This window comes from Uloborus diversus, chromosome 9 (genome assembly GCF_026930045.1).
Source record: "Uloborus diversus isolate 005 chromosome 9, Udiv.v.3.1, whole genome shotgun sequence".
Lineage (NCBI taxonomy): Eukaryota > Metazoa > Arthropoda > Arachnida > Araneae > Uloboridae > Uloborus > Uloborus diversus.
In genome coordinates this window covers 21,851,121-21,875,143 of record NC_072739.1, presented here as the reverse complement: position 1 = coordinate 21,875,143, position 24,023 = coordinate 21,851,121, and the positions used below count along the sequence as shown (strand labels likewise).

Genomic DNA, 24,023 nt, shown 5'->3' with positions numbered 1-24,023 from the left:
TTCTTGAACCCGAGATCGTAAAACTAAAGTGAAAATCGTGTGTTAACGATCTACTTATCAAATTCGGCATTCACTTCACGATGGGTATTACGGGTTCCAACTTCTCAAATTTTTAAAGCCTGGACGCTGCGCTTAGTTTATTGGAATTTACCTCTCATTACCCGGGTTCGTAGCTGAGAGGTGAGCCAGGGCAACCACTGCCCGAATTAGAATGGGTTTCACTAGAAATAGATAACCATCACGAATAAAATCGATCTTAGTCAGGGGCGCGCCAAACTTAAAACTTTGGGAGGGCGGAAACTCTCGATATGCCGAATGGAACTCCAAATTTGCCGAATTATTATAATTTTGCAGATTGACACTCCGAATTTTGCCGAATGATGATAATTTTGCAGACTGAAACTCCGAATTTTGCCGAATGATTATAATTTTGCAGACTAAAACTCCGAAATTTATCGAATGATGATAATTTTGCCGAACGTAACTCCAAATTTTGCCGAATGATGATAATTTTGCAGAATAGAACTCCAAATTTCGCCGAATGGTGATAATTTTGCCGAACAGAACCTCAAATTTCGCCCAAATAATGGTAATTTTGCCTAATCGTCGGCCAAAATTTGCCGAATAAGGATACTTTTGAGATGTCACAGTGACCTCACGTGACTTCCCATCGGGGCGCCCTGATCTTGGTACTAAATCAGGATGAATTTGTTAGGAACAAGCAACACAGTAAAATGGAATGGCAACGTAAATGAAGCAAAAATTATCAAGAGAAATGCTGCAAACATCTAGCAATTCCAAGGCAGCAACGGAGTTCTTTTCATCAGTGCAAAAAGTGCTAAAGAAATAAGTAGAGAGTGAACAAAGCACTTCTGCACTACAGAAAGTCTCCATTGCAGCCTTGAAATAGCTAGTATTAGTAGCAGCATCTTGGCAGTTTTTGCTTTATTCACGTTGCTTTTTCATTTTATTCATATCTTTGCTTGAAAAATACATAATGGTATATTGAAGAGCAGTTATAAATTAATATGCCATAGACCTTAAAATAATCACCCGTGACTGCAAACTGCTGAATATATGATGAATTGCAGCAATCAAATAAAATACTGTATTTTTACTATTTGTGAATTCATTTTCAACTAAATCAGCACGATGATTAAACCAGTAATACTTTTTCATTTCATAAACTGATAAGAAACGCCAGGACCAGCGAAATGAGACTACTGTGTCTTCCAGTCACGTTGGCCACTGATTGAAAAATTTGAATTGTTTAAAGTCGATTGCGTTGTTTTGTTTAAAAATTTAAATAAAAAAAACTGCACACGTTTACCTGGAGAAAAATTGAACCTTTTCTCGCAATACACTATACCGTAAACGTCCAGGTATCCCAAAGCTTGTGGAGAGCTGGAAAGATGTTAATTCTACACCATAAATTGGAAAAGTCAGTTCATATCACGATACAAATTTGTGACGAATGAAATTTTGTACATTCTTCTTCTAAATAGAAAATAGACATCTTATGGTCCTATTATTATTCATTTTTTTCCCGATCAAAAAAATTATACTAATTATATTTTCAATACGTTAGAACCATAGTAAGATAAAAAATAAAAATAAAATATTTGCGCACAGAGCTCAAAACTATCTACAAGAATGAAAATCAACATGTAGGCACAAACACTATTTTTAGCAGGAAAATGCCTTTTGCTTTCAATCACATGTTCGTGAAAGCAATAGTGAACATTTTTCATTAATTTATCTTCAAATTTTGAAGATAATAAGTGTTTAATATGGATATTATTAACAATTTTCAGCCAATGCACATATCTACAGCAGATGTATCTGCACAGCATTACATATATCCGCGCAAGGCGTGAGTCTATATTATCTAGCTATGGTTAGAACATAATGCTATGAATTATAGTTTACATGTAACAATTTCGTAACTTAATTACACTTATAATCCATCAGTTATATACGTAAAATCGAGAAGAAATGATATTTGTAAAGTGCGAAACCCCGCGCGAGGGCCATGACTCTCTTGCCATGACGCGAGTACATACAGGAAAGACAGTTTTACAGAATTGGTCTTTGGATGTCAGGCCAAATCAACAAATGGTTCGGTGGGATGCCCGTCAAATACGGCAGATTTATCACTGGACTCGGTCTTATTGGCGCCAAATTTGGCGAAGTTTCGCCAAGTTCTGCAAACTCTGGGAATAAATAGACATTCCAAGCCATTCACCATTACTTTTGGGCAGGGAAAATATACGTAAGAAATATTCCAAGATCCAACTTAGGTTGACCTATCGTTACCCTCATCGTATTTTCTGATCACGTGAATATTTAATACAAAATAAACAATAAGCGCTAGGGTTCCCTTCCCACAACCATGCATAGCTTTTTTTTTTTTTTTTTCAGATTCCTTTTCGTCCCTTTCCCTTGTTGCTATGAGAAAAATAAGACATTCATAGGATATATCGGGAAAAGGGGGCATGATAGCTTTGATTGGCAAAAAGATACATAACTACAGATGTGACCTACACTTCAAGTCATCGAAATAAAAATAAAACCATCAAAAATAAATATAAAAAACATTCCACATTCCTGGACGTTTCAACGAAGAACGGGGACGTATTTAATGACCAAATTACCAAGCTCCACGAAAAAACATTTTAGAACATTTTACTGAAACTGTTGGCAACAGCACGAAATCAAACTCCGTGTTCCTCGCGTGACGCAGTTCCACATGCTCAATTACATTTGATGACGGGACTGCGTACGAGAAATAACTGCTCTATACAGGTATTGCGTGGGACAGGAATTTCACCTCTCTTCGCAAAATGTTCCCAGCTGGAATTTTGCAAACGCGTTCCAAATGCAACTCGCCAGCTGGCTGACCTTAACCACATATCCTAAAGCTGAAATTATTATTTGATTATTTGAGAACGATTCTAAAACTGCATTTATGGCGATTTGAACAGGAAATAGTTTACAATCTCGAATACCACCCGATTTTTTCAAATGGCAAAAATGTTGGGTAAATTAGGGCACAGCGCTTTAACGAGGATTTCATTTCAAACTATATGTACAGTGTAATTGTATTATTGTTTCGACGACCACACATAGGGTTAGGCAGCAGCCTTGTTAAGGAGCCTTGTATCTTTAACCTATTAATTGTATTTGAAGATTTTTATTCATGTCAAGTTAATATTCTTAAAGGTTATTTCTGATAAACGTAACATTCGATTGAAAAACAAAAAATAATTCAATAGAAAATTTGAATTTAATTTAAATATTTATTGCTTTAAATTAAGCATTTTAAAATTCCCTCTCATTTTTTCACTAAGCAATGTTTTGTTTCCAAACAAAAATTTTACACTCATATTTGTACATTGTACAACTTTAGGGATGGGCTCCAAGAAGTGCAACGGAGCGAAGGTGCGGTCTTTCACTTCTTCAGATGAATTTATTTTTATTTATTTATTTATTTATTTTATTTTATTTATTTATTTATTCTTGAACGGTGAGGTACTACTTCTGATTGACGTCCAAGTGGCTCAGTTGCCACATCAAACACACACACACAGCATGATGAAAAATCTAAGTTCATGCAAAAATTAAATCAAAGAACTTTTGCGTAAAAAAAAAAATATTTTCCCACAAAAGTTGCACTGGAACCTCTTTTCACGAGACTTCAGACTACGCAGCATCCGAAGAGCTCTCGCTACGCCACTGGCTGATGGAAAACGCGCCACTGCCTGAGTCCCACATTCCAGTTCAGACGGGAGCTCCCAACGGGACAGGATTTCCGCGTCGTGGCACCAGGCCACTGATTAGTCACTCAACTCTATGCGGCAGATCGTTACCTTTTTGCCGCAGTTTTAAATTTACTCCCAACCTGGAAGAGATTGAGGTTGCACTAAATTCAGTTGCCCCGATGGAAGCAACTTTCGAAAACTACTTCCGTTTTAATCCGATTGTGATTGGTCAAAAAAAATCTAGAGTTAAATTAAAATTAAAAAAAAAAGATAGCATTTCAATCTATTTTATTCCACCATACCTACTGAAATGTATGATAATTAAACTTCAAACGAACAGACTCCCCACTCCCACCCCTTTCTATCCCTTTCCTAAACTAATGATCACCTCGAGAAATTTTTCCTAAAAATAAAGCTGAAAGTCTCTCTGTCTGAATCTCTGGGACGCGCATAGCGCCTAGACCGTTTGGCCGATTTTCATGAAACTTGGTACAAAATTAGTTTGTAGCATGGAGGTGTGCACCTCGAAGCGATTTTTCGAAAATTCGATTTTGTTCTTTTTCCGTGATTTTATTTGTACTACCATTAATGTACTTAATTCTTCTACACCGTTCGAATTACCATAACATGGACCAGCAAATTACTATAACATATATGAGCAAATTAACAAAGATTGGCGAGAAATACATCATCCATTATTTGTAAATATATATATGGCCTTTTAATTTTCTACTACGGGCAAAGCCGTACGGGTACCACTAGTATATAATAAAAACTTTGATGTCTTACAAACTGACCGACAGACGAAAAGACACATAAATGAATGAAATGACAACGTTTTGATGCACAAAAATTGCAAATGAAAAATGCAAAGTCATCCGAGGGAACTTTCCTCGAATGACTTCTCATCCAAAAGGTCGCACTTCTTTGCATTGAAAAAGGTGTTCCTTATAAGCCCGAAACACGTGTATGCAGTTTTTGTGCAACAAAACGTTGTCATTTCATTCATTTAATTTTCAAGCACTAAGGTATTTATTCGTTATACAAGAGACACATTTTCCCTCATCTCTAAGTCTTGCTTTCTGATTTTCAATTTTTCGGTATTCATTTAAATACTCGTATTTTATTTATCTTTGACTTTTTGTTTTGTTTTTGGCGATATTTTAAAGATGAATTAAGTCTTCTTTCGTGATTTTTCTTTTCTCTTTTATTTTCACGGGAAAGTAGACTGAAGACAGAGGAGAGGGGGAGATACGAATAAAGATAAAAAAAAAGTGCTCGCAAGCTTTTCATTTTCAAAAGTAAAAATCATTTGGGGATGGGCGATTTTAATTGAAGGATCTGAATTACCCTCCTAGACATATTACAGAAATATGTTGGCTATGACTATAAGTGTATGGGAAGAAAAAATAATTGGAAAAACTCCAATTACAACTTCAAATCTTAGGAAAAACTACCAAGTGATATTAACAAATGAGAATGAATTTACAAATTTGTAAATAACTTTACACTGTCTTACATCTCCTATACATGCTTAGTGGGCGAAAAAATCCGATTCCAACAACCACGTGATGAGCAGTGATGAGTACTGCCTGTCGCAGTCAATGACTTCTAAATGAACACAAATAAAAAGTCGCTTTTGCAATTTCGGACAAGCATAATGAATAGATTATCTTTAAAATGTCAAAGCTGAGCATCAAAGGAAAATGGATGGAAAATAAAATAGAATCCTTTCCATAAGCAAAATATGTGTTGTGTTTTTGAGCTTTTTTAAAGTTTTGAGCAGTAAAAACACGCCAAAACTTCGGCGGTGGAGTAGGAGGGAAAATGCCAAACTCCGGCTCCGACTCCGAGAAATATAGAGCCTTCGACTCCGACCCCTTTACCCCCAAATCAGTCGGACTCCCGATTCCGCAAGCACTGGCAGAGTCGTTGACTTGGTGGGAAAATTACCGAAAAAAAACTTCGATCCGACTTCCGACTCTTGACTCCTTTACCCCAATTGGTTTTAACATATATTTCCAATCCTAATACGGTAGTTTAATGGGGAATCAAAAAGCCGCCCCCCCCCCCCCCAAATAGTATGTAATTTTTTAAAGATCCTGTGGTTTACTTGCCCGACAGCAATGTATACCAGGGTTGCCAGATTTGGCTAATCTTATCCAATTTGGCTATTTTTGATTACACTTGCCAAGAAAACCTTCAAAAGAATTAGCAAAACCATTGCTTGTCTTTTTTTACTCTTCAAATAGCTTTATATAACTTCAAAATTGTGCATCTACATTTGACTTTGAAAAAAGTAACATTCTGAAAAATAAAAATAAAAACTAATAAAGTCTCTTTCTGGGTCCAAAAATAAAGGATTGTCCGACGAAACTGGTTTCCAGACTGTAGCCAAACAGCCTCATTAATGAAATCGAAAATCTCCCAAAAGCAACGCTTTACAGTTCATTTCCCTCTTGATCTTCCGTTTCCATATTTTTATTTATTTGTAAGTTTCTTTAGTTTAGGAATGTTCAAAAGTCAAATATCTCATATGATTTGAATTCTTCGGAAAACAAGTTACAAGTTCATTGTTCTGCTTTGCAATGCCAGCAATTTTTTAATGTGGAGATTTCAAAATCAGTTAACTTAAGACACAACAGAAAATAAGTAGATAGCAAAATAATGAAAGAGTAAATGCGAATACATATTTTTTTTTCTTTATTTTAGAAAATATAAGATATAGACTCGATAAATCTTGCTCATATTAGAAACACAGGAGAGGTCTCATAAATATTTAATGTGGTCGCATTTAAATTTTCCAGAATGTCTAAAAGGGGTGCAGTTTTCATACAGGTTGGTTATTTTCGGCTAATTTCAAGAAACGATTTGGCTATTTTCATATATTTTCACCTAGTAACCCTGGTACAAGTTGACCGAACCCGCTCTCTACCTCCAATTACTCAGAAATGGGCTTTTGGAAAACAGATACAATTAAAGAAAAAAAGCATCAAGTAATTGTTAACAAGGGTTGCCAGACGTCCCGGATTTCAAGGTACAGTCCCGTATTTTGTAAAATTGTCCCGCGTCCCAGGGAACTTCCATACAGGACGGCTTAAGTCCCGTATTCTAGCTAATAACAATACATATTTTACAAAATGAGACATTTTTTAAAGGAAAAAAATAAAGTAAAACAAAAAATTGTGAAATAAAGAACAATAAGAAAATCATGTGGCAGCAAACGCAAAAATTATTTTCGTTTTAATTTGGTTTTTGTTTTGGAAGAACCACGAGGAACTGAAAGATTGCTTTCTCTCTTTGCTCATAGACTGTTAGAAATATATCTCCGCTGATGTATCGTCAATCGCAATGAAAACGATTTTTTTACTTTGATTGGCGACATTTTGCAAGGTTTAAGGTTTTGTTACGATTGAATTTTTCAGATTTATCATGAAGAGATGTTCAAGGCCGGAAAGCACCCCTTAAAAATACACCATATCCAGTAATTACTCTCAACCTCAAAAAGATCCCCCCCCCCCCCTTTCACTCCTAGAAGCATGTCCCGCATTTACTGTTTTTAAATCTTGCAACCCTGTTGATAACACCAATTTTTAGTTAGTAATTGGCTTCACTTTTTCACACTTTCTCGAATTAGTCAGAATTTTTTTCATTATTTTGAAATTTTATATGTGTCCTAGTCCGCAAGAATCATTTTAATATGAGGTCAGTGACCCTCGGGTAAAAAAATGCGATGACTACATTTTTGAACTTTCGTTTCTTAAAACTACTACTTTAAAACTTACTAGTTTAAAACCAATGACAACAAACTTATCTTATAAATTTCGACGAATGTTGGAAAACTACATATACACACATATATAATCGAACCCAGAAACGAAATTAATAAATTCCAAACTACACGATGAACGCCTGTTCATGGAACCCAGCAAGCACATCCAATTTTCGCAGTGCTTCAAATGTGAACGAGTAAAACGAGAATTTTTCAATCTTTCCCCCAGAAATAGAATATGACCGAGGGCTACAAGAGTTACGAAAAATGAAGTATTGATCTACGAAATGGATTGAGGATTCTTCAGAAACGAGTTTCGAAGAATTTTTTTTTAATAAAAAGACCAGCTAAAAATCGCGAAATTTCAAATTCAACAAGCGGAACGTAAAAAAATGTGTCATATACATAATTCTATCGGAATTTTTAAAATACAAATCATTAAATTTATATAGATATTGCTCAATTTCTGTGGAATTGGAATCAAAGAGATAATTTCGGCGAAATTTACTACAAAAACTGTTTTTATTGAGCAATAATTTTTTGCAGATGATACAAAAATGAAGCAAGCATAAAACAAACATAAGTTTCTCTGCCATTTTGAAAAAAAAAACGAGCTGATGTGTGCATCACATGACTTCCTTTTACTCCAATTTAATGTCATTTCCCCATTATTCGCTATTTTAATGTGATTCAATATTTATTCTCTAAATATCACCAACAATGGCCAAATTGAAACCAAAAAAAAAAAACTCCGCCAAATTTGTCGCCAAGTTGGCGACAAAACTTGGCGACCAAAAGACTGGCGATATATCGCCAAGTGTCCGACAAATTATAACGCCACTTGAGTTTACATCGAAATTAACAATGATTTCCCCCCAAAAAGGTGCAAAAGACCCCCTTAGGAACATCCGAAAGCAACCAAAAGGGGAGGTGCACAACTAGACCCCACTACGAGTCTATGTACCAAATTTCAACTTTCTAGGACATACCATTTTTGAGTTATGCGAGATACATACGCACATACGCACATACGCACATACACACATACGCACATACATACAGACGTCACGAGAAAAGTCGTTGTAATTACCTCGGTGATGGTCAAAATGGATATTTCGCGTGTCTATACATTCTTAGGCACTTTTCCGCATGTGGTCGAATCGAAAAAAAAACTCAACATTCATTTGGGGGTGAGCAAAATGGAAATTAAGGGCGATTTTTGAGTGAAAATTTTTTCGCGAATACAATACTTCCTTTTTTGTAAAAGGAAGTAAAAAAGGACCAACACAACACGAAACGAAAAATGTATCATGAAATACACAGATAATAAATAGAAATACATTTAAAAAGTAGCTTATGTAATAATCTTAATGCAATAATATGTGTGTTAGTTTATCCACGGCAAGCATTCCTAAAACACATTATTAAAACCTAGGAACATGCAATTTAGTACACAAAAGATATTATTTGCTGACAAATTTGTGCCCCTCGGTGCCCGAGTTTTGATAACTTAATTTTAAAAAGAGTTATTTTGTGTTTTACGAATTATAATAAAATCTTTAATTTTGAAAACGTAATCGAAATGCAATTTGTGGAAATAGTACATGAAAAACAAAGATGTATAGCAATTTCAACAAATCTCCAGTGTTGTGCATTATTTGTTCCACAGGGAAACGCATCAACGATATTAGAAAAAAATATTAATTTTAAACTCTAATCATTTCCAGCTATTTTTTACCTTTTAAAGCAATGGTTCTCAACCGCTAGCATGCGTATCTCTTGGGTACGTGAAAATCTGTAAGAGGTACAATCAGAAACAACCAAAGGGGTACAACCAAAGCTTAGAAAAACAAGCTAAGCGTTTCAATAATTATTTTCTTAGAACTTCCTTATTGTGAAACTGATGAATAAAAAGTTCATTAAAATAAATATTTTTGGTTTTGATTTAATTTGTCTTCAATTAAACTTTTAAGTTTTAAACAGTCAAACTTTAACTAATTAACCAATTTTTAATAAATGATTTTTAGGGGGGTGAAGGCTACGTATTGTTAATGCTTACACAAAAAGAAATGCGTGGGTTGAGAACCACTGTTTTAAATTACAACTTCAAGAAAAAACATGCTGCTTACCTTATTAAAACTAACATTTAAATAAAACGAGCTAGTTCAGGAACGAATTCAGAATATTCCTCAGGAAAATGTACATGGGCCCTGAAAATAAACAAAGTTGTACAATCAGTAAAAAAAATATCAATATGAAAGACAAAAATCACTGAGTAAAGAATAGTACAATTGTTCAAGTTAATTAATCAATTTTCAATAGATTGGTACAAGTCTAAATAAACTTCAAACATCTTGTACAGTGGCCGCCACTTATGCGAATCACCGTTTGTTCCAAACAGTTTTGATTCCATAAAGCGGCTGATTCAATTAAGCGGATAATTCAACAAAGCTGGATTTAGTTGTTTTTGACAATTTGATTCATTAAAGCGGTAGATTCAATTCACCGGCGTCCACTGTATATGAAAAAAAGTAAAAACTGAAAAGCGTTTATCGAAGATTTTCCAAGATAAATCAAGAGAAAATCAAATTCGGAACACGTTTCAATTGCAAACTACCTTTTTTATTATTACTACTCCCCCCCCCCCTCGAATCATAATCACGAAACCGAGCTTTTTGCAAAAATCGGAGCAGTAAAAACGAACATTTTACGAAAACCGCGATTGAAAAAACGAAGCACTCGGACACAATTGTCGGAATTATTTTTTTATTTTTTAAATAGAGACATATTTCCAAAATGGTACGAAACATTTATGTCGTTACAAGTGTCTGACGTTGCAGGTTCTTCAATTCTACTAGTTCAAACTCAAGTTGGCGTTTAAAATTATAATGAGTTGAAAAAGTACAAGATTAAAAATTAGCTGAAAACAAGGCACAACAAGTTAGCACAAATTTTTTGTGACTTGCAAGATCGTTTTACCTCCCGTAAACTTGTAAAAGAGTGGGGAAACCCAAAGTGTAGATTTAGCTAAAGTAAAAATATTTTAAATCCAAAAATGCTCTTTTTTTTTAAAAAAAATGCCCTTTTTTGCTAAGTTACAGCGCCCTTTTCACATTGCATGCCATTTTGAAGTATAACATGAACTTCGTACGAGTGAAAGCAATTATTTTTCTAACTTCAAATAATTGCAAAAAGTACTCTACAAAAGTAACTAACGAAATATGAAAAAAAAAAAAAAAGTAAGAGAAAAAAAAAACGAAAACCCATCACGCCTTAAAAAAACTACACAAGATTACCAGATTTGGGATACATGGTTGAGTGCTCTCAATAATAAAAGCTCTTTAACAAACACGTACACTCGAAAAATTGGCGTGTAAATGCCAAAAATTGCATAATATCTCAATTAATTCCTTTTTTCAGAACTAAAATCCACCGATTGTTAAATTATAGGCAAGAAGAGGATAATGGACAGAATGTTTCGTGACTTTACCTGGAATCAAATTTAGTAGCGTGAGGCAAAAAATTGATGTTGAAGGTTTTCTAACATGCTTGATTTCTAAGAAAATCTCGGTATTTCAGTATGAAAACATGGTTGCATGAAATTATATTTCTAATTCATTTGACGTCGGATTACAAAATCAGTAATTATTCAAATCTAAATAATTCAGTAAAAAATTAGTTTTTATTTCTCAATAAAATCCTGCTCTAATTCTTATAGATACCAAGAATAAACAAGAGGGTGGGGGGGGGGGGGGGGTATGGCGTAAGACTGAGCCCTTGAAATTTATATGGGAGTGGAGTTCATTCGAGAAGGTTGTGATCTCATCTTGGGGTCTCTCGTTCTGGGGTGGATTGGGGACATTGGGAGAGATGAAAATTAAAGGCTTTCTTCTATGTCTGCTATGGTGAAGTAGCGTGTTTTGCTTCTTAATTGTGGTTTCTTATTAACTCCATGTTAATTCACAATCAAGAAACACCACATTCAAGAAGCAAAACATGCTACTTCATCGTAACAGACATAGAAAAAAGCATCGTTTGGCCCCAAGATGGCGGACGTGTCGCTACTTGAGCTACGATCTAGGGCTTTAATGAATACGACTTAGAGATAGGGAGAAGGGATCGTGATTTTAGGACTTAGAGAATGAGGTGATTTCCTTCAGTCAAAAGTACTACTTTTAGTCATTGAAATGGATAGAATGAGCAAAAAAAATAACATGGGCCCAGAAAATACTTTCATTTTCCCAACAGTTTTTTTCTTTAATTAATTTTTTTTAATGTCCGATTTTTCAAACAAGGCGTGGTTTTTATGACGTCACAAAAGATGCCTTTTGGCGCATCTTTCTACTACATTTCCACGTTATGATAATCAAGCAGCGAATTAAAATTGCATTCTACGCTTGCTATCAACCATATCGTTGCCAATACACGTGAGTAAAGATGCGAATTAAATATTTAGCTCTGTAAGTGGCAACACAGAATGGCATTTCATCAGTTGTGATGTCATCAACAAGAAATATAAACAATGAAAGCTCACCGATTTACATAATTTTTTAAAACTATTAAACTGAAACAAATTATTTGAAAAATGGTCAGATCCTATGTTTTTAAGCATGCTCTTTCAGAAAAAAATACTTTTGAAATTTTGGAAACGACCCCATTGAGGATTAGGAAAGTTGAGAATGCCCTTAGGGGAGGTGAGAACGACACTGATAAAGATTAGAGTCCCTATACAATGAAGGGACTCTAAGAGAAATGAATATGACTTGGAGAACTGAGGATTGGGAGGGTTGAAGATGATTTTAGGAAGGAAGAGAATCAGATTTTAGGAGGGACGAGTATGATTTTGGGATCAGGAGACGAGATCATATTTTTCGGACTTGGAGAATTGAGGATTGTTAGAATTGAGAATGACATTGGGAGAGAAAAGAAAGACTGGAATCGGGAGAAGAGATCATGATTTTAGGACTTGGAGAACTGGGGATTGGGAAAGTTGAGAATGACATTGGAGGAGATAAGACTTGGAGAGCGGGAGAAGAGATCACAATTTTAGGACATGGAGAATTGAGGATTGGGAGAGTTGAGAATGACTTTAGGAGAGGAAAGTATCACTTTAGGAGTGGTGAATACGATTTCAGGATTGAGAGAAGTATTGTGGGAGAGGTGAATTTAACTTTATAAGAGGGGAAGGTAACTAAGTATTAGGTGACCCACTAAAAAAAAAAAAACACTATACTAGTCTATTAACATCCTTAAGACCAGGTTACTCCATAACTCAAACTTCATTACTCCAATGTGTTTCACATCCTACACACTCACACCCCCTCTCCCTAACGCATCATCCACCAGGGAGCGTCATCGTTCTTTAAAAGTCACTCTCCTTTCTCGGAAGAAGTCCGATTATCTCAAATCCGTCTCGTACAATCAGGGCCGTAATATCTCGCTCACGCAGCGCATATACTCGAAAATGGAGGGAGGCAAAGCCCACCGGGCGCGCGGGGGAGGGGCGCCGAATCGACCTCTGGCCCCTGGAAGCGATGATGCGATTCGAATGGGCCCTCGACCACTTTCGCCTGCCAGACATCCTCGATTTCTTTTTCTCTCTCTCGGCCGTCCTTTCGAACCGTGACCGATCGACACTGGAGCCTTGGGAAAAAAAGGGCTAGTTGAGCCAAGGCTAGACCTTCGCAGCAACGATTGCTTTTCGCAGAAAGACGGACAGAATTCACAAAAGTGTGTCCCGGCGAGAAAACGCGAAGGAAGAATGTTTGGAAATCGATTCACGGTCCGGTCGGGGACGTGACCAAAGATGTTTACGATCGTGAGAAATTTATCAGAGTTTTCCCCGAGAACTGCCAATACGGCAGAACGTCGAAACCAGGAATAAAAGTTACGACTGGCTTTCATATTAAAGTGAGGAGGAACTCGAACGGTATCACTCCAAATATTTTCAGGCTATCAGCCCCAGACTATCCCTTACGAGTCTTAAAGACACAAAGCTTGAGTCCGAAGAGTAGCGGGCGTCAAGTCTCTAATTTGTGACCCCCCCCCCCCTCCCGATTGCCGTCAGCTATGGGGAAAAAACATACTTATATATATATATATATATATATATATATATATATATATATATATATATATATATATTTGCAGGGAAACTCCGAGTTGAGTTTAGGGGCTAAACGCCAAAGAACCCTTGTTCCTTTAATTAATTAATTAATTTTATTTATTAATTTTTATTTTATTTATTTATTTTGTTTTATTTTTCGTTCTTATTTACTTATTTTATTTATTTATTTATTTATTTATTTTATTTCATTTATTTATTTATTTTTGTTTTACTTTTTGTTCTCATTTACTTATTTTATTTTTTTATTTTGTTTACATGTATTGTTTTTATGAAAAACTCCTCTCCCGGGAAAAAATTCTGACGTTTTATGACTAACTCGCCGCCCTCCCCCATTCTACTAAAATTGATTTAACTACGAATTTTTTGCTGCTATTTTAATGAAGTAGCCTTGTGCTAAGAACTTTTATCTAAAGTTGGACGTTATTCTCTTTCGATAAATACCACGTTTTATCTTCCTTTGGTAAGGTTTCATCATCACAATTTTAGAAATTGAAGTTATGAAAGAAAATTCATTGATGCAGAGAAAAGAATTATATATCAGGCGATTCTCGAAAAAAATGCCGTGCGTAACGATAAGTTCTTTATTTTATTCAAGTAACTATTAATTAAATATGGGATTAACGACAATAAAATCCCTCTAAAGCGGACACTAACGAGACGATTTTTTTTTTTTTTTTTTTTTTTTTTTTTTTTTTTTTTGTCCGCAATAGAGAAGTGTGCGCAGGACAGGGGTTTAATAATAATGTTATTTGCATTGGAACTGGGGAATTAAAAATTGTCCGCATAAGAGGGGTGTCCGCCTTTGAGAGGTGTCCGTTAGGAGGGGTTTTACTGAATTATGCTTTGATAGTATATTAAAGCATGTTTTTTTCCCCCAACATCATTATTTTTTTGAAGGCTTTGGTTAGTTGGAAAAAATAAAAAAACTAAGCGTTACGCACGGGACATTTTTTTGAGAATCGCCCATCAATGCAATCATTGCAAAACAAACATTATTAATTAATTAATAGTGCGTAAAAAGAATCATTATTACAGCGAATTGGAATGAAGAATTATAAATAAACTCCAAAAGAACGCTCTACGGAGCACATAAATTACAAACTAAATACAGGATATTGATCAACGCTAACTTATCCACAAAAAAACAGAAGACATCCTCATTCCTTCCTCCCCAAAAAAAAGTGAGATTTACAAAAGATTAATTAAAAAGGTGAGCGATGAAAAAAAGGAAAAGAAGTGAAGTCAGTATTTCTTCATAACCGCACGATCGAATGAAAAAGAGCGTCGAAAAATTAATACAATATCCACGTCCCAATATTTTTCTTATTAAAAAGATTTTGGTCACAATAACAATATGAAAAGTTTTGAATAAAATTCCAATATCCGTCCTTTCAAATTCCACGGGGTTTAATTAACGTTTCATTTCCTCTTTGTCGATTTCCCGTTCTATGTAATAATAGTAATTACTGTTCCGTAAAATTTGCGGCGAATTCGTTCTTCCAATAAAGATGATGAAAATTTTAATGAAAAATTTATTCATACTATAGCAATCTTCTTACACAAAAAAAAAAAAAATCATTAAAGAAATCCGAAAATAAAGCTTAACTACCCAAAACAATAGGATATTTATAAATTTCTCAGAAGTAAAATCCGGATCAGAAAAAAAATCCGGACTTATTTCAAAAACTTGGTTTTAGCCGCGAAATCTTGTTATTTGTTTAAATTTAACATTAAACCACTTTGAAAAATACGGAGTGTCCGAATCAAATGTACCAAATTTGTAGGCATCGTTCAGTTCAAATTCTATGCATTTAATTCGGACACTATGTATGTACAAGTACATAACCCGACCCCCCGTCATGTTGTCTCAGTTAAACGTTTCAAAAACTACTAATAAAAGGAATAGGGTGCATGCTGACGGCTCGAAATCATATAGCAGTGAGGGGTCGGAAATGTTTTTCTGAAGCGGGTGATGTACCATAAAGAATAGAGACCGCCAGTGAAAAATGTTTTTATTAATACATGGAAAAAGTAAATGGTAGGGGAACATGGGGCAAAGTTAAATAGCGGGGCAAAGTGAAAAGGTGAAATATTTTCTCTGCTTTTAGCTCTAACTATCTGGTATTATTTTAACTATGAAGTACCATATGTAGTCTATTCCAGTCAGGAAAAAAATACCGCCGGAGATTAAAGCATTTGGTGATACAGGCAATTAAAAAAAAAATGATACTCATATTGTAATGTTTTTTTGTAAGTCACAAATTACTTTTCTTACTATAAAATGATAAAGTAATTGTTATTTACATTTTTAATATTAACTGAGACCTCCTGATATACAATGCAGTATTAGTTTCATTAATATTAAGCTTCTTTGTATTTTAAATAAATTATACAACTAGTCAAGTACATACGAGGCAAAGTGAAATAATTTGTTTCATTTACTCACTCAATCATTTAACATAAATCACTTACGTTTTCATTTATTAATTAATTCATTTACATTCCTTCATTTAGTAATTCACTTATTTATTCTCTCATTCACTTATTTTCTCATTCATTCATTCTTTTACTCGCTCATTTATTTTTCTTCATAGTATGTTAATTGATTTATTCATTTTATTATTCATTAATTCACTCGACCTTTTGTTTACTAATTCTTTTATTAAAAAACATGTTTTATAATCGAATAGAAAGTTTTTCATTAGAAAAATATTTTATTTTTCACTTTGTCACATGAAAAAAAAGTGAAAATTTTCCACTTTTTTAAAACCGATATCCAATTTGTTCATTTTGAAAAAAATCAGTCATCCTAACCATTTCACTTCGCCCCACATCCCCCTACATGAGTCCAAAAAAAAGGGTTCGAAATTTTTTAAACCGGCTACAATGCACATCTCCATCTTCGGCACAAAGAACTCCAAATAAGTCGAGAAAACATTTCCGATCCCGCATTGCTACTACTTTCGAGTCGTCAGGATGCATCCTACCCCTCTTAGGAGTTCTGACACAAAAAACCGAGACCAGGGGCGTGCACAGAAATTTAGGTACCCGTCACAAATAACTTTTATGGACCCCCTCCAAATTGTTTACCCCTACGTCCCTACATATATTATACCGCTTATTTTAAAAATGTCGAGCTCCTTTCAGGCTCGGCCCGGGCTAACAGGTGTCCCTTCTCCCCCCTATGCACGCCCCTGGCTGAAACACCCTGTATAAATAATTTGATCGCCCCGATGGGAGATTACTGCAACCTTTGAAAAAATTCCTTATTCGGCAAAATTGGGAGACAGTAATGCAATTTTGCACTTTTTTCAATTAATTGGCGCATTATCGTTCATCTTCCATTAATATCACCAATGTTTTACCACCTATTAACTTCGTATACATTATTCCAATTCCATTCATTATTAATCTGAGTTGTTGCTTCTTAAAATGTTTTCGAAAGAATAAAAAAACAATAAGCGAGATAATAAATAAACATTCTTGAAATACTTATTTTTTAATGAGCGCACATAAAACATTTTTTTAGCATCTGTAGGTTTTTTTGTTCTTTTTTTTTTTTTTTTTTTTAACAAAGCCAAAGCAAAACATTTTTAGCGTCTAATTTTTTGCATGAGCGGAGGTATTTTCATTTCCCTTCCGGAAAAAAATACGTATTTTGACATTTCTCTGAAAGGCTATTTAATGAAACTGACTACCCACTCAGAAATACAAGAAAATAACTTTTTCAAAAATGTTTTCTGAAAATTAATGCTTGACCAGATTAAACAAATCCTTGTTTTTTACAGTTCTGCAATTTAAAAATACAACTTTCAAAACTGCGGACAAGTCGCTAACAAAAATTTCAAACCAACTGCGGAACGGAAATAAATCCTTTAATGACATAGAACGTGTGCGTCATGACAACGGTCCTTAAAGCAACTTACAAATAAACAGCTTTATTGCAACACAAGCGTAAATAGGGAGGAAAAAAAAGGAACAGTAGACGTTCTATTAATACAATAGCGCTTTAGGTCTTTGCGGCAAATGACCGTCTGTAAATAAGGTTTTGTTTCAACATTCTCAAGCGCTTTTTTTTCCTCGGCTTAACAACAGACTGTAGACACTTTTTTTTTTTTTAATTTAAACCAGGGTTCGTCGATTTAAATCAGCTTGTTAAAAATTTTGATTTAAAGCAAGTGATTTTTTAAAAAAAATATTGACTTGATTTTTTTAATCTTTGAAAAATCATTGAATGCAATTGATTTGGATCAAGTGATTTTTAAAAAAAAAAATCATTGACTTGAAAAATATTCCTCGTTTCAAGGGGGTTTTCCTCGTTAAAAGCGAGTAATGTATCCATAGACTTCACATAGCACCAATCAAATATTTTTGATTGCCTCGCTATTCGAGCTCTCGTTTAAAGATGGCTCCTAACAAGCGAGTTCGACTGCACTGCTTTTTAGACCAACTAGAACTACTAAGGCGTGGGGAAGATCGCGGTTGAGATGGACTAATTCGGTAGAATCGGATTTTCTCGCCAACGAAACTGGAAATCAAAGATTAATCAGAAGTCAAATGGAAAGCTCTTCATTGGCCCATAACTGGGCTGTCAGTTACGATGATGAAACCTTATTTTAGTACTGTTCTTGTATTTATAATATTATTATTATTTAAATATCAAGGAAACCTTTTCTCAACGCGTATAAACAAAACTGTCCTAGAAACGAGCAAAGTTTTCCACGAACCAGAAGTTGAGAATACCAGATAAAAATGAAAAGTAAGTCTGCAAAATATGAAACAGAAAGTGTCAAAGGCATAAAGGAGCTGTGGAAGTAAATACGCAGTGGTGCTCCCCCCCCCCCCACACACACACAAGACGATGGCGCACCACTCTCAAGTACAACCTGGAACCTTCCTCAAGAAAGACACCCCCCCCCCCCAAAAAAAATAGGATCAAAACTGCGCAATGAGCGTTTCCCCCCCCCCCCCCAACCCTCTACCCCCGTCGTGTGGTACCCCTGCCATACTAGTGTTTTGTGCGCACAAAAAGTGCCTGTAACCTCGACGCTCGTGTATGAAACTTAGTTTTGCTATTTTGTGCTTTCAAAGCTGCTTTTTGAAACTGAAAACAGCGCCAAGCAGCATCAGGTTGAATAATTTATGGCCACGACCCAGCATTTAATTATCGACGAGTCAATGGCCTTGTAAATAGTCAAAAACTTCGATATAATTAAAAATAAATCGTTGATGATGAATTTCCGCTGCAGCACGTATTTCAACAGCACTTAAACATAACGAAGATACTCGAAAGCATGTCTGCAGGAATTGCGCACATAAAAGAAATATGATTGAAGGTCTGTGTTTTAATGTCCTAAGATATTTTTCTTAGGACATAAAAAGAAAATAAATTGACGATTTTTCTTATCAAAGAAGGTTCCTCGGGGCATCGAAAGCAAACTTATCTCCTCAGAAGTACTTCAAGTAAGAAAATGGACTTTCTTTAGAGAAGAAGAGAGAAAGTAAGATTAGATATTACGATGTATGAGCAGATTTTTTCGGGGAAAAAACAGGAATTCACATCAGATAAATGTCGAGAGAGAGTTTCTACTAAGAATTTTAAGTTAACAAACCCGAAAACATGTTTGAATTGATTGTAATGGTAGATCGATTTTATCAACGAAATCAATCGTTTCTCAATCATATAAGAACAAGCAAGTCCGCTAGTGGAGTAATTGTAGTACGCATGGCACCAATAATTAAAGATATTGCGTCATAACAGCATCATGAAGTTACCAATCCTAGTATGTTAATATAAAAAGATACAAGCAATAATGTCAGAGCAGGGGTTTTACACCAAAATGTTGGGATTTTGCTTGAAATTCTTGGGTTTTTGGGCTTTATTGAAAACGGTAAACTTAATAAATATTTTAACCATAACACAGGACCCGCGCTAAACATTCGCCAACAAGTCAAAAATTCTCAGAAATTTCCAAAAAAAAAAAAAAATAAATGAATAAAATCCACCAAAAAAAAAAGTTTTCTTTTCGGTCCTCAAAACTATTAGAAATTCTGCAAGAAAAAAATAACCCCAAATTGGGAACTCAATGTCGTTTGCATTGTCATTAAATGCTTGTTAAACTTAATTGTACACTGCCCGTTAAAAATATAAGAGCTTACATTGTATATTTTTAAAGTTACAACTTCGTTTTCTAAAAAAAACACACACACACACACAATTTACAATTAAAATTTATTAAAATTAAGTATTTGGCTAAGACTTTTGAAATTTGGCTAAGACTCGAAAAAGTTGGCTAATTTTTGGCTAGCAATTTGACATTCCTAGGGCGAGCCCTAGCAAAACATAATATTTATGCAATATATTTCTTGGCTAAACAATATAGAACGAAAACAAGAGCGGATCCAGTTTCTAGTTTTAAAGGGGTCATTTTCAAAAGGGGGTGGGGTAAGTGCAATTTTCAGGCACAAATAAGGGTGGGGGCAGTTTTTTTCGAAATATAAGTCCCATAAACGCAGACACGTGCGAGATGTCTAAAAAAACGAACGGACTCGTAGCATGGATCCGCGCCTGAATGAAGGTATGTTTCGTGCACAACTGTGACTGTATAAAAAGATGGGGGAAACAATAAAAAAAAAATATCCTGCTCTAGTCTTCGATGTCTCCTCTTTCTACATTCTGTATAGTTGTATCAAAACACAAATGAAACCTTCCTCCACCCCGCAGCAGAAATGTTTTGATTATACCATTTCTTAAGAAATGGTCCCGGGTCCCAAAGAAATAATTATTAGCTTCGAACTAAGTACTCATGACCTTCTCCAATATCAGAGAAAGTGTTTACGCTTAGTGGTGTTTTTATACATTTTTCATTTATTGTTCTACGACCGTGGGTTGGGTACCCATTGATCACTCCACCCAAATCCGTGTTACCCCCCCCCCCCCCTATTTCACCATTCCCTCTCCGCTTTTAATTACAACTTGAATAGTGGTTTGATGTCGTTCGACCACTTGTTCAACAATTGTTGGTTTTTAAGACATATAAAGCCGAAAGATACTTAATGTCTTTTAAGAGCCTCAACGGATTATGCTGCGTCACACCAAGTTTACATCGTGCTTTTTTCAGTGGAAAAAATACTGCGGGAGAGCAGCCTACCAGAAGCCTATTTTGAGGGTAAACGTCCCACACCTGTACATTGAATAATAAGACAAGACATGCAAAACTTTTATTCAATTCGATGGGTGAAGAACAACGTGTCATAACAATCACCCCGCTTCTCTGGGAGGTCACTGTGACCTACCAAAATGTCCTTATTCGACAAATTTTGTCTGACGATTCAACAAAATTTAGAATTATTCGGCAAAAATTATCATCATCTGGCAAAATTTGGAGCTCCATTCGGCAAAATTATCATCATTCGCTGAAATTTAGAGTTCCATTCGGCAAAATTATCATCATTCAGCGAAATTTTGGAGTTCCATCGGCAAATGGAGACTTTGCGCCTTCCCAAAAATTTAAGTTCGGGGCGCCTCTGCCGCTTCTTCATCTCCAAAGGGGAAAGACAACACCAGAGATCAGAACCGATACTTTCTGGTTCCCAGTCCGGTGCGTTACCGCTGAGCCACCAGTTGGACTCTTTTCTTGCTATTCAGCTTACGTCAAATAACTCTTTGCTTTCAGGCGAAATGTTTCATTCATACAACACAAAGATTTACAAGCTAACTACCAGTGTGATTCAGCTACCAGTATTAAGGTAATCTTGGCATTTATGAGAGGGTTTATTTCCTCTAGCTTTGTTACGGCTATTTCAGACTTATGATCTTAAACAAGTCTGAATCTGTCGTCTCAAGATACTGTAACGAGCTGTTTGGTATTCACTTATTAGCAGGGGCGTGCACAGAAATTTTGGGGCCCTTCACAGATGACTTTTACACCCCTCTCCCCTCCATATTGTTTACCCCTACGCCTCTACATATATTGCACCCCTCATTTTAAAAATCTGAGGCCCCCTTCGGGCCCGGGCCAACAGGTGTACCCCCCCCCCCGTGCACACCCTGCTTATTAGTTCAGCCTTAATTCTGGCTACAAGGTGTTACTTTAAGCTCAAGCTTACCACGAAGATTTTTTTTTTTTTTTTTTTTGTGCATTTTGATTTTTGCTACAAAGGTCGTGTACCTTTTTTCCAAAAATGGATCTTATCACTTTCTTGGGGCTGTCCAATGATGTCACGCTTCGAGGGGAGGGAGAGGTAACAAAAAGGACGACATCATTATTTACAACAATATAGTGATGAAAAACAGCGTAACATGTGACAACTGACAAAGGGAGGGGGGGGGTAATGCGAAGTGTGACGCTTTATAACAGAAGGTAGGATTTGGGATGGGGGTGAAATCAGTTGAAAAAAAGTGTGACATCAATGCTTTGCTCTTTTATAATATCACTAGCAAAAATACCCGGCGTTGCCTGGGTCAGTAATAATTATTAGAAAAAATCGTTACTTGCTTTTGTTTTCTGTTTTAAGTGAAAGAATTTAAAACACATCTTTTTGACGTGATTAAAAATCGAATTTCTTCCTTACCCATAAAACTAAAATAGCAATAAGTATAAAGAACAAAGTAGTATTGATTTAGAAACGAAAGCACTATATTTAAGCATATACAAATTTAAAAAACATGAAATTAATCTTCACATGTTTAAAAAGATTAATCTGTTGATACTTTTTTTTTTTTAACATGGAGTCTAAAACCTTCTCTGTATGGCTAATGAAGTACGAAGTGATTAAAAAAAAAAGTAGCTGCGCTCGTAATCCCCTTATACTTGCTTTAGTTATTTCGGGAAATTTCAATCATTGTGGCTCTTGGTGCGATTTTACCGAATTTGCGAAAGTCGTTTCGAGGTACCTTCGATGATGCTCCCCCATTCTTTCCTTACTTTGTAAAACGATATGATATTAATTTTCGTTACAGAGATATCGTCGCCAGATGCTGAGATATTTTTGGTCACCATAAAATGGCGCTAAACAGTTTCATCTGAAATGTTACCAAAATAAGTAATAAAATTTGGTGATTGTTTGAAATTGTGCAAAAAGGAAAATTAATGGAAGTTTTTGTGCTGTTTATGGATTTGCCTAATTTAGTTGCTGGATTATTTAACACAGTAAAAAAAGTCTTTTGAAAATTCTTTGATTGGCGATATTTTGTTTACATGGTGAAAGCTGAGAAACATTATGACGTAGTCTTCGGCTTCAAAAACAGCAACGTTGAAAAAACTGCCAAATGCATCAGCTACGGAAATCTTTCTGCAAAAATTTTGGCGATCTGCTTGTTGTTTGGATAATGAGTAAGTGTTCAATCAGCATAAATAATAATAAAAACCATTAATTACATTAAAGTTCCGTTTAAATGGAAAATCATCAACCAAATCATGTATTATTTGCCAATCTTGTGCAAAAATCTTTCTTCAAGATTTGACTTGAGAAAAGCCTTGAACAATCACGAAAAGCAAAGAAAGTCAACAATACAACAATTGTCGCTATCGACAGGGAGTTGAGATGATACACTAAATACTGTATTGAGTTGAGGAAAGCCTTCGAACATGGATCTAAAAAGCTCATAACTCGTTTTTTATTCTACTTAGAAATTTCGAACAGGTGCCATCTTCAGCAGAAAAATCAGAGCTTTCGATGGACATATAATGTTAATATGTGCAAGTATTTTTTCATCCCAATATTAGAGAATTGATACAAAAATTGTGTTTTATTGCCCCCCTTAGGGGGTTTGCCCCCCTTAACGGGACGAAAACTACCCTATGTGTTATTCTGATGCATAAGCTATATTATTGTAAAGTTTCATCAAAATCCGTTCAGTAGTTTTTGCGTGAAAGAGTAACAAACATCCATACATACATCCATACATCCATACATACATCCATACAGACAAACTTTCGCATATATAATATTAGTAAGATTGCGTTTCAATCTTTTATTTATCGACAAAACGAAAAAATAAAACCAACGTTGACTGTATTTCAGTCTAAAAAAAAATAAAAACTTAGAACACAAAAATCCCAAAAACAAGCCAGGTGTCTTACAGAAATAAAAATTGCACTGAACATCCACGAGATTTCCAATGGCTTCCATTTGACACTTCTACGGAGAAGTACACGCTGCGTAATGATAAAGAAGAAAATCACACTTTCACTAGATGCCCCCCCCCCCCAACTCCTCTATACACACTGCAAAAAGAACGCTAAGCTCCGGTGACTTCGAAAACCATTACCTATCGGCGTAACACCTGCTTTTCTAGAAAATCGGCTGCGTATTTTTCCAATTTGGGGCCCTAGCGAAATGGAGCTTTATTTTTCACACT

The 24,023-nt window shown here is 35.3% G+C and overlaps 1 protein-coding gene across 1 annotated transcript in view; it reads right to left on the bottom strand.

Annotated features, from left to right (window-relative positions):
* The window catches only part of LOC129230032 (homeodomain-interacting protein kinase 2-like), a 166,797-nt gene that overhangs the window by 88,884 nt on the left and 53,890 nt on the right, over positions 1-24,023 (bottom strand). The window contains 1 exon segment of the mRNA XM_054864415.1: positions 9,663-9,743. The gene's annotated coding sequence lies outside the window, so the exon portion shown is untranslated.